The sequence below is a fragment of the Diadema setosum genome, chromosome 19 (assembly GCF_964275005.1).
Source record: "Diadema setosum chromosome 19, eeDiaSeto1, whole genome shotgun sequence".
In the NCBI taxonomy this organism is placed as follows: Eukaryota; Metazoa; Echinodermata; class Echinoidea; order Diadematoida; family Diadematidae; genus Diadema; species Diadema setosum.
The window spans coordinates 27,198,296-27,210,603 of record NC_092703.1 but is presented as its reverse complement, the minus strand read 5'-3'; the positions used below and the strand labels follow the sequence as shown (position 1 = coordinate 27,210,603).

At 38.1% G+C, this 12,308-nt stretch overlaps 1 long non-coding RNA gene across 1 annotated transcript; it reads left to right on the top strand.

Annotated features, from left to right (window-relative positions):
- Positions 1–780: 780 nt before the first annotated feature.
- Positions 781–9,590, top strand: LOC140243082 (uncharacterized). Its single transcript, XR_011902166.1, has 4 exons — positions 781–1,037; positions 5,068–5,151; positions 6,896–6,937; positions 9,480–9,590. It is a non-coding gene; the product is annotated as an uncharacterized lncRNA (long non-coding RNA).
- The last annotated feature ends 2,718 nt before the right edge of the window (positions 9,591–12,308 follow it).

The following is a 12,308-nucleotide window of genomic DNA, read 5'->3' as shown; positions in this document are numbered from 1 at the left end:
GACTGTGCGCCATCGAATGTGTGCCTTCGTTTCTTCATACAATGTCGGGATCATGTTAAAGAACTAGGTTGAAATTAAAACTTTTCTTCGATGTATTGAGATATTTCTTTCCTTCTGCAACTTTCTTTGCAATAACTCAAGAAAAACAGCCCATATCACCCTCATACTTAGCAGATGTTTAGTTCATGTCACGTCCATTATTTCATAGAATTACAACGACTTGATCGGACAACATCTTGGGTATGTAAATTAGGGTCAAAGGTCATAACTGTTTCATCCTGTTTCTTGGTGAATACCTGTCCTATCTTTCCCATATTTTGCACACGTATAGACGATGTCGCAAGAATCATTTCACAAAATAACCACTTTTTGCTCAGATGCCATCTTGGGAGTGTAAAGGTGGGTCAAAGGTCATATGTATTTGTTGCTGTATCTTCGTTATCTAGTGTGTACAGAATTAAGTACCAAGGATGGCAGATATGACTCCCTTTTCTAAATGAGAATCCAAACATCACACGGCCAATCTCTCTGAATACAGATGAAACCTGTATGGTCATGCGTATTGCGATCAGGACTCGAATCATTGATAAAAAAAAAATCGGATCACCTTAATTTGTCAGTGATGACAAATTACAATCTCTAGTGATTTTTTAATCCGGATTTATTCCGGGTTGACAAGTTACTAGTATTTTACAAAAAAAGTAAACCAGTGACTGTAGTGTTGTATCACGGAACCCACGAAAATACAGTGCATATTCCTACTGCCTACGCGAAATGGACAGCGACGAAGACACAGTCGGAGAAGGGCCTTGGACTTCGGCAGAGCGTGGCACATCCCGTAGGGTGGATCTGAGGAGGAAGCGAAGCCAGCGCTACCGGGAAGCTCACCGGGAGGAGATCAGGGAGCGGGATCGTTCAAAGAAGAGGGTGGCAGTATGGGAGGACACATTCCTCCGTCTGCAGGAACTGCAAGCCAAGTTCGGGGTCAAAGGAAACGGAGAAGTCATCGATCGACTTCTTGAAAGAGAAAGATACCGGTACGGTAATTATCCTGATCAATTATATTAATATGTAATCACAATTAAATGGCGTATCGTATATCGGGGGCGACAAGGGGGCACGTGCCCCGTGCCGTGGGCCGGGCGCCTCTCCTTATTAAAGGGGGACCAAAAACAAAACAACAACAACAACAAGAACAACAACAAAATCGCCTTGACGAGTGTGGAGGGGGGGGGGGGGGAGTGCCAGAAAACCATTGAATCAAACAAGATAATGAACGAAACATACATCACATGATGACGAGGACAAAATGGCAATGTTCTGTGTTCACACATGCCATAATATTTACCAGGCAAAATGTTACACGGTGCAGTGGCTGCAATTTCTTTCGTTCTGAAGTGATCGCTGATTGGATCAAATGAGGGCACCAACGGTTTTGAACATACAGGGGGATGGGGACGCAGAAAAACCAACTCAAACAAGCTGTAAGAACGAAACATGATGACACGGACATATAACACAAATTTTGGTTCACTCGCTATAATAGTAATTAGTATACCCAGTCATTGGGTGTCCGGACAGGTTGTGGGACCGGACGCTACTGTAAAGTGCATCTGATTCGGTCTGGTTTGACAATGACGCGCCTACGTAAACAGTTGTTTGTCAGTGAGGAGCTGTGCGTAAATGCATATTCAAAGTAAAATAAGCAAGTCAGTATGGTAGCCCTACTACATATCGACCACCCTTAAAGGGACTGTAAAGTACTGGTTGAGGTGGGGATTGTGGGGATTGAGGTTTAAAACATTAATAAGTGAGATAAGGAGAAACCTCTTCACAAATGAAATATGAAAGAGCATGTAATTTAAAGAAGGATTCAACATTTATTTGATGAAAATTGGTTTTCAAATGGCTGAGATATCCAAAAGTGTGATAATAATAAAAGGCGACAGGCCACGCCTTTTATTAGGATCTCTTTGTTTCACCTTGTTTTTTGATATCTCAGCCATTTCAAAACCGATTTTCATCAAATAAACTTTTGATACCCCTTAGAATTGCATGCTCTTTGACATTTCATAGAGTGGTTTCTGAATATCTCGCAAAACGTAAAAGCTAAATCCTCACCTCAACCAGAACTGTACACACCCTTTAATATTGAAACCGACCGCGTATATTCGCGCACTGAACACTTAGTACGCACTTCTCTGCGCGCAAAGCACATAAAAATGGATTGGCTTTGAATGCAGATGAGGATGGTGTGGGAAAATGTGATAATTCACTGTTCATTAATGGTTTTAATCAAGGACAAAATTTTGAATGAATATTTTCACCGAATCGTAATGACAGCACAATGTAATGTCTATGGAACTTTCTAAAAGGCTTCTAAAAAGCTTCGTACAACACGGTGTTCAAACAACTCGGTTTGCGTGCATTGTCAATGCAAAAACAGCGGTCGATCCTAAAAACGCGATTTACCGTGGGGAGCTGAAACGAGGCCACGCAAGTTCGTCGGCGATATTTTTGCACTGAAACTTCGAATCGAAAAGGGAACAACGGCTGGATTTTCTCAATCACTAGGTCAAGTTTTTTATGTGAATTTCAGTGTTAAATATTCTTATCAAGCAAATAAACATTAGGCGGTCGATTAGTAGTAGGTCCAACCATACACGAGAGTCTTAAAGGGAACGCAAACCCAAAGAGTAATGTGGATTGAGTGAAAGCAGCAACATTAGTAGAACACATCAGTGAAAGTTTGAAGAAAATCGGACAATCGATGCAAAAGTTATAAATTTTTAAAGTTTTGGTGTTGGAACCGCTGGATGAGGAGACTACTAGAGGTTATGACGTATGAGTGGACAACAATACAAAGAAGCTATAAAGAAAATTCAACAAAAATTCACTTTTCTAGCATTATGAAAGAGCTCTTGACTAGCCGCTTTCAGAAAGCAGGGGGAATAATTGCTACCCTTAACATATGTCAGTATCAAGTTGATGGAATTTGTAATTTTCATGAAAAATGAATTTTTGTGGAATTTTATTGTTGTCCACTCATACGTCATAAGCTCTAGTAGTCTCTTCATCCAGCGGTTCCAACACCAAAACTTTAAAAATTCATAACTTTTGCATCGATTGTCCGATTTTCTTCAAACTTTCACTGATGTGTTCTACTAATGTTGCTGCTTTCACTCAATCCACATTAGGCTTTGCGTTCCCTTTAAGTGTCCGGACACCCAACCCCCCATCCTACTACTAGTTTACAGTATTTTTGCAAGTCCTCAACTTGTTGGTATAAATCGTTACCATAAGGCTGTCACTATATCTTGATAAGAATTGTAAGATTTAATAACCAAAAAATGACAAGAATTCCATGTTTTGTAAGCTGAAAATAATACAAAATTTTTCGATGAAATCGTTGCGCTCACTCACCAAAATTTATTGAAATTTATTCACCCTCAAAAGACCCCTTTTCAGTGCTTGAAAAATCATTTGGACTTTTTTAAATTAAAATTCCTCGCTGGGATGGGGTTGGGGTTGAACACTTTTTCAGAAATTAGGGGTGCAGTTTTGTGCTTACCCTGGGCACCGTTTTCCCCGGATACGCCACTGAATGATCAATACTTTTAGGCCTGTAGCTGAAGGCTCTACTAGTACTAAGTGTACACTGTAGGCCCTACATATACAGGGCATGCATTAAAAAAAAAAAAAAAAAATGTATAATACAAAAAAATAAATGAATAAATAAATTGTAAAAGTAATCCAACTTTGGAGGGCGACTATAGGCCCAATAGTCGGCGGTGGAGAGCACAATTAATGACGGAATGTAAGTTGTGAGTACCAGAGGTACCGGGTACCTAATTATGTTGGCAAATGTGTTATGCATGACTGAGCACATGATCTTTAAAGACAACAGTGACAAATTACAATCTACTCTTTTTACAAGTTTGTGTGTCATTATGAAGGAAAGATGCATATCTTCTTGCATGGATGAGATCTGTCAATGAAAATGGCAAAAATAGGCCAGCCTAGGTACGACTGCAGGTGTGTGTTTATAGGGGTTTGTGTTTAGGGTTTCTCAACATTTGATTATGGTTCATAACCTAGACCTGTCTATATGGGCACATGTTTGATAACTTGGTCACTCCCAGAGCACAGAGGCCAACCGTCAGCCCATTTTTCTCTGTTCATATTCAACACACAGCTCGCAGCAACAAACCATGTCTTGAATATGAAGAGAGGAAAATAGGTAATGGCTAGGCTTTACGTGAAGGGCCAAGTTCTTGACAACCAGATCATGGTGAACATTTTATGAACCATTAAAAAAAAAAAGGTAGAAGAAACGCTTAACACAAACATGCAGTCGTGCAAGCTGGCTTTTTGTTATGATTTGACCACTTCCATTGACAGCTAGTTGACAGTTCTCATCCATGCAATGTGACATGCACTTTCCTTCACAATAACACACAAACTTGGAGAAAGTGCAATTTGTTGCTGTTGTCTTTAAAGCTAAATCATCTGTCAGTCATTGGTCTTGCATGACATTTGTCAACATAATTAGGTATCAGTGGAAAGAAGATGAGTTCCCCTTTCCTCACAACTATCATTAAATTGCACTCTCCATAGCTTGCAATTATAAAATAGTACCCCTCCAAAGTTGGATTACCTTTTTTTTTTTTCTTCTTCTTCTTCTTTTGATATGCACTGTAGAAGTCCTAGTTATTTATTAGGACCGCCTAGGTGTGTGTTTTTTTCCGTAGGAAAAAAAAGAGAGAAATATATAGAACTAACATACAGTTAGGCCTAACATCACTCTGTTACAAGTTATGCCTAATGTGGAGTATATCATTTTCTTATCCAACAGCTGAGTAGCAAAGCATTATGGTCACTTGCCCTGGGCTTCCACAAGTTCCTTAGGCAGCATGCTAGCAATTTACACAATACATGTTGCTAATGCCATAGGTCCTGTAGTTGTGGAAAGCTTTGTGAACAAAGAATGCCTGAAATCTGACTTCATTACTAAATCATTTTATTGATTCTATGTTCACATTGTTTACAAATTTAATTTACTTTTAGGAATCATGAAGAACATTCAGCAAAGAACCAAGATCAAGGTTGGAGATCTCCAAGTTCATCATCTGATGGAAGAAATAAAAGAGAGTAAGCTCATTTTGATAACCAAAAACATAATCATGTGCCAGAGTATCATGTCACTGTTCTATAATTTAACAATGTCCTTCAAAATGTTTTTTTTTTCTCTAAGCTGTCTTAGGGCTGACTATTAACATTGTTGTCCACTTGTCATCAATTAAAAATGTAAGTCAGATGTAGAAATTTAGAAATGTTTAAAGTTGCTTGCCTGATCAGGCACATAAACTGCTCAAATGATTGCACCAGTGTTGTTCAGAGACAAGTACTTTTTTTTTTGTCCCCGCCGAACGAGTTCGAGCAGGGGACTATGAAACGGGCGCCGTACGTGTGTGTGTCCGTGCGTCCGTCCGTGCGTCCGTCCGCGTGTGCGTGTAGAAATTTAGAAATGTTTAAAGTTGCTTGCCTGATCAGGCACATAAACTGCTCAAATGATTGCACCAGTGTTGTTCAGAGACAAGTACTTTTTTTTTGTCCCCGCCGAACGAGTTCGAGCAGGGGACTATGAAACGGGCTCCGTACGTGTGTGTGTCCGTGCGTCCGTGCGTCCGTCCGTGCGTCCGTCCATGTGTGCGTCCCTGTGTGATCAAAATGTTAAATTTGCTAAGTACTTCTCTGTCATTTATGAGCCAATTTTGATTCTGTTTACTTTATATGATAGCACTGCATGGGAGCTTTGAAACTTCTACACAGAATTTCAGTTGTGACCTTTGACCTTGACCTTTGACCTATATTGTACATTTTGCTACAAAATGCTACTCCTTCGCCATTTCTAACCCGATTTCGATTCTGTTTGCTTTATGTGATGGCACTAGGTGAGGGCTTCAAAACTTCTACACAGAATTTTAACCTTTGACTTCTTTGACCTTTGACCTTGATTTTTTACCTATATTGTACATTTTGCTACAAAATGCTACTCCTTCGCCATTTCTAACCCGATTTCGATTCCGTTTGCTTTATGTGATGGCACTAGGTGAGGGCTTCAAAACTTCTACACAGAATTTTGACCTTTGCCTTCTTTGACCTTTGACCTTGATTTTTGACCTGTATTGTACATTGGCTACAAAATGCTACTCCTTCGCCATTTCTAACCCGATTTCGATTCCGTTTGCTTTATGTGATGGCACTAGGTGAGGGCTTCAAAACTTTACACAGAATTTTGACCTTTGCCTTCTTTGACCTTTGACCTTGATTTTTGACCTGTATTGTACATTGGCTACAAAATGCTACTCCTTCGCCATTTCTAACCCGATTTCGATTCCGTTTGCTTTATGTGATGGCACTAAGTGAGGGCTTCAAAACTTTTACACAGAATTTTGACCTTTGACTTCTTTGACCTTTGACCTTGATTTTTTACCTATATTGCACATTTTGCTACAAAATGCTACTTCCGGCGGGGACATACGCACCGCGTAATTTCTACTTTTCCTTGTTTTTTTTTGCAGCCATGTGAAAATACTGTCTGAAGGGTCAGTTGCCACAATTATGAATATGGGGAAGCAGTGAACATACATACAGAGGTGCAATCAATGTTGACAAGTTGATTGTTAGGAATGAAAGTAAGATTGTGGCATCACATTTTTTATTGTTGTTTTATTCTTTGCTTTATTGCATGTTAGAGAAATGATTTACTAGAAATTATGTTCATGAATATAAAAAGTGTACCACACCACTCAGTGGAATTCAGACACAGTTATAATTGTTAGATATTTCTTTCAAACGATGTTCGAAATTATTTCTCCACTCTTCTTAACAGGTCATCTGATACCCACTCTCTTCCCTCCTCGATATCTGCCAAGTAAGTTTCATCACAGGATAAGTTCAGGTCATGTGTGTAGCATACATTTTATATTGAAATCTGACTTTGATGTACATCTACATATGTACATGTGTACTTGAGAAAACTCAGTTGATGTGCTGAATGATAGGTATTGCTTACAGTTTACAAGGTGTCTTATCATTTGTTGGTATGGATTTGTATATATGATCCTTTAGTACAATTTATCAAGAACATCTGGACTAGATACAAAACAACAGGTAGACCCAAGTTCCATATACAGAGCGTATCAAAAAAAAAGTAATCCAACTTTGGAGGGCTGCCATTTCTGAATTGTCAGTTATGAAGAGCAATATGTTGGTTGGGAACTCTTCCTCTTTTCATTGATACCAAATTATGCTGACAATTGTCATATGACTGAGCACATGGACTTTAAAGACAGCAATGTCAAATTGCACTTTTTCCAAGTTTGCGTGTTATTGTGAAGGAACAATGCATGTCTCACTGCGTGGATGAGATTTGCCAATGAAAGTTGCCAGATAGGCCAGCCTGCACGAATGCAGGTTTTTGTCTAGGTTTTCTCCTAAAATTTTATGGTCCATAACCTTTAACATGGCCTTTTGTCTGATAACTTGGTAGCTCCCACTGAGACCAACCCACACAATCTATTTTTCTCTGTTCATCGGACCTCCCAGTGGCAAACCATGTCTTGAATATGAAGAGAGTAAAATGGATAATGGTTTCACCTTAATGGGAAGGACCAAATATCGACAACGTGTGTAAACCAATCCAAAAACAAACCATTCATCAAGGAATTGTGCATAGATGAGCATGACGTCAATGAGAATATTTTTGATAACATTGTTTCTGAGTTGGTTAGAAAACCCAAAGTACCTAAACATGCATATTCCTTATTACGAAATACTGTACAGACTATTTGTCTCAGAACAAGGTTAAAAATAAGTGGGAAGAATGTCTTGGTTTAGATGGAAATGATACTGATTGGTCTGCAATACATAAAAACAATTTTAATTGTACATTAGATACCAAGTTAAGGTCCTTTTATTTCAAAATATTTCATAAAGCAATAGCCCTCAATTCATTTTGTATAAAATTGGTCAAAGTGAGTCTCCATTGTGTTATTTTTGTAAGAAGTTCCCCGAAACTTTGAAACATATATTTTGTGATTGTACGGTAGTTGCTCAGATTTGGAAAAAGCTTTCTGATTGTATTGACAACATGATTAACAATAGAGTCACTACAGTATACCTTGATTTTAATTACTTATTTGGTATTGATACTGGAAATAGACACGATAAATGTATTACTTTTTTGTTCATGTGTATGAAATATTATATAATTCGCTGCAAGTTTCAGCGGGTAGGTTTAAATTTTCAATCTTTTATATCATTTGTTCGAATGAAACAAAAAATTGAATATAAAATAGCTGAGAAAAGGGGTAAATTGGGCTCTCACTTTAAAAAATGGACACTTTCATTTATGTCATAGTTTGATTCCTTTTCACCCTTCGTACACGTACCACAATGATGAGTCAGTAAAGGAATGATATCTTATTCTAATTTTATGCAGACATGGGTAATATGCAGTGGAGCCCCACCTAGGCAGAGTTGTTTTAGTGTTTTTAGAGTGAATGATGGGGAATTTGCCCTTGTTATTAAGTTAGAGAGATTGGTGGGGAGCTTATTTTAGTCGACAAATCTGTACTTGTTCCTCTTTTCTTTTAAAGTGGCACCCGACGTTTTCTCGAAGTACTCTAAATGCTTTTCCCTGTTAGTGTGTGATTTCAACACATGTAATTATTACTTTATAGAGCGTAATTTATTTCCATGACTCCTGTTATGGTGGGACTCCACTGCATAGGCAGGGAGACATTTTCGTTGTGTTGTGTTGTGTTGTATTGTGTTGTGTTGTGTTGTATTGTATTGTATGGTATTGTATTATATTATCCTGGTTGTGTGTTCATTTATGCTCTGTTTAGCACTATAATTGCACAGGTATGATATGTATTTTGTTTCATGCCAAATGTTATACTGTACAGTGTTTAATAAGAACAAAAAAACAAAAATATCGACAACGTGGCCGTGTTGAAGGTTATGAACCATAAAACATTAAAAGAAACCCTAAAACACAAATTTGCAGTCATGCAGACTGGCCTAATGATTTGACCACTTTCACTGACATATCTTATCCATGCATTGAGACATGCATTTTTCCTTCAATAACACGCAAACTTGGAAAAAGTGCAATTTGTCATTATTGTCTTTAAAGTCCATGTGCTCAGTCATGCATGACAATTGTCACCACGAATAGGTATCAATGGAAAGAGGAAGAGTTTCTCTTTCTTACCAACTAAAATTGTTCTCTTCATAACTAACAATTAAGAAATGGCAGCCCTCCAAAGTTGGATTACTTCTTTTTTTTTAATACGCTCTGCATTTCTCTTGTAAGGACTGTTAATGCATAAGATGAGATGAAATTTCCTATTGCATACATGTAAGCACTTTATCAATCTTTTGCCATTTCTTTGTTTTAATACATGTAGTTTCCAAGAAGATGGCAGAGAAATCTCAGGTGGTAAGGCATCCCTACCTGCATCATTACCTTCTCCATCGGCTGGCTCTGAGCATTCTGTTGAACCTGACTCTGGAGTAGAGATAGAGTAAGTTAATAATACTGTAAAAGTGGACATTTTCAGTTTTGAAATTTTTGGGCCTTTTTCGCGCAACCGAAAAGTAGAGCAAAAATTAAAGCATGCAAATACTTTTACTTGCCTTATGTTCCAAAAGTGGATGTCTTGATTGAAATAGTCAATTGAGATAGTTGTTGTGACCAATTGAGTTGGTAGTCACTTTTATGCAGAAGTATAAACATCTTTTGTGCTTTTGAACAAGTATCATATAGATATGCTCTGCATATTGGCAGTGCTAGAAATAGTAATACAATTGTAGTCATGTTGCAATCGAAGAATGCTTATCACTTTCATCCCAATAAAGTACTTTCATCCCTGACAAAGGGAAGCCCCCCCCCCCCCCATTTGGATTTTTAATAAAAACCAAAGTGACTAGCATTTAGTGCATTCCTTTATTTTACTATTTGTATACAGTTTGTGATATCCATTCATGTCCTGTTGTTTGTTATTTCAAATAATTATCTGGGGGTATTTGTCTCTTTGTCAGGTCCTTATATGATTATTCTCAGAATTCTGCATTTTGATGGATTTATATTCTCTTCCTCCACTCTAACTCTAACCAGCATCAGTGTAAGTTACATTGAAAGGGGGAATGTTGTCTACCCAAACGAGAACCCAGTCCACGACAGTGAAAACAACGACAGCGATTTTGTTTTCGGTGAACCTTTGATTGGACACATCCAGGATGGGTACGTATGTGACCTATTGTTTATTTCTGTGTCTGCAGTACCTTTGACTTGTGCTTTTTTTTTCTTTTTTTTTTGTATGATGAAACATTGGGAAATAGAAACGACTTGAAGGAAATTTCTACATTTAAAAAAAGATAAATAAAAGTGCAGTCACTGTAGTAAATGATTCTAGTGCAAATATTGCAGAAATAAAGTCATATGTTTTTTTATTGGAATATGCTCTCGGCTGTGCTTGGAAAATACTCTAACACGTACAAACCGTACAGACACCATGATATGAAATTTAAAGTACTGTATACAGTTTATGTGTTTCTAGAGATGCTTTGTAATAAAAAGAAAAGAAAAAAAAATTCTGCCAGATACCTTGGTGAAATACATACCCAAAATTGAAGTGTTTTCGTGCATATTTGTATCTTGCTGCATGGTGAGACGGATTGATTTGTTACTATTGGGTAAAATCTACACTTGGTACTTCTTGGACATTCAGTAAATATTGACTTATTGTGATGTTCATGTGTCCATCTTATATTTTGAATGAAAAAAAAAAAGAATCATGAAAAAATGTCTTTTATTTTTGTCAAGTCGAATTATTTGGAATAAAAGATAAATGAATAAAAGAATGAAAATGATAATATTAATAGTAAACCACTTTTGACCATAACTTTGAAGCTACACCTTGATGTATAATTTGAAAAGTATTGTATTGTACTGCATGCAGATGAACTTTTTTTGTGTGTTTATTTGTATTTGCATATGAACTCTTTTTTATTCTTTCAATTTCATAGAGCAAAGTGCAAAGACCTGGAACAGAAAGGAGAAGAGGAGGGAGTGTTGAGAATCAAGCAGGAAGAGGAAGAGGAAGAGGAGACAGAGAAGGAAGAGAGCAGAGAGATGCCAACCACCAGCAAGTCTGGTCTAGATGTGGAGGCGCAACAAGCTGTGGATTCAGAATTGTTCCTAATCTCCTCTTCCCGACTTGCAGAGTTGGCAAGGATGGCTGCGAGCCAATGCAGCATATGTGGGGCACCATTGACCACTTCAGTTACTCCTGGGAACATTGTATGGGTGAGAAAGCACCGTTGAAGCTGGCTTGTGCCGAAAGGGTGGGTTGGTCTAATTCCATTTCGTCTAATCATCAAATTGTCTAAAATAAAACCAAATTTGTCCAATATAAATTTGGTGTACACATCAATAAAAAGGGCCCCCCCCCCCCAAAAAAAAAAAAAATAGCCCAGTTGGTCATATAGACGAAACGATGATTGGACCTAATGGTACCTGATTAGACCAGGAGGCTGGCTATTAGACCAAATGACAATAAGATCAATGGTTATTAGACTAAATGGGTGTAGACTAACGATGATAGACAGAGGCTAGACCAACTGGGCAATGGACCAAAATTAATGATGTGTACACCAAATTTATATTGGACAAAATAATTTGGTTTTATTTTAGACCATTTGATGATTAGATGAAATGGAATTAGACCAACTCATAATAGACCAAATTGGTATTTGATGATATAAATTGGTGTTAGACCAAAAATAGACCAAATGGCTATTATTAGACGAATTGACTGTAGACCAAATAGTAATTAAACTAAATAACAATTAGACCAAACAGTAATTGGACGAAATGATGACTAGACCAACTGGTTATTAGACCAACTGATATTAAACAGTCTATTAGACCAACTGGCTGTAGACCAGGTGGTAATAGAGTGAGAAAAAGTACCAACGCACCCTTTCGGCAAAACCGGGGGAGGGGCTTTGGACGAAGGGTGGGGTTCCAGTCAACGCGACGCGACCCAACGCTCCCAACGCACCCTTTCGGCAAAACCGGGGGGGCTTTGGACGAAGGGTGGTGTTCCCATTAACGCGAAGCGCCACCACCCAACCCACCCTTTCGGCACAAGCCGTTGAAGCTCGCCTGTGCCGAAGACTCAAAGTGAACTATTGCAATCCATCTTTGTCCAGCATCTGTCATTTGTCACATT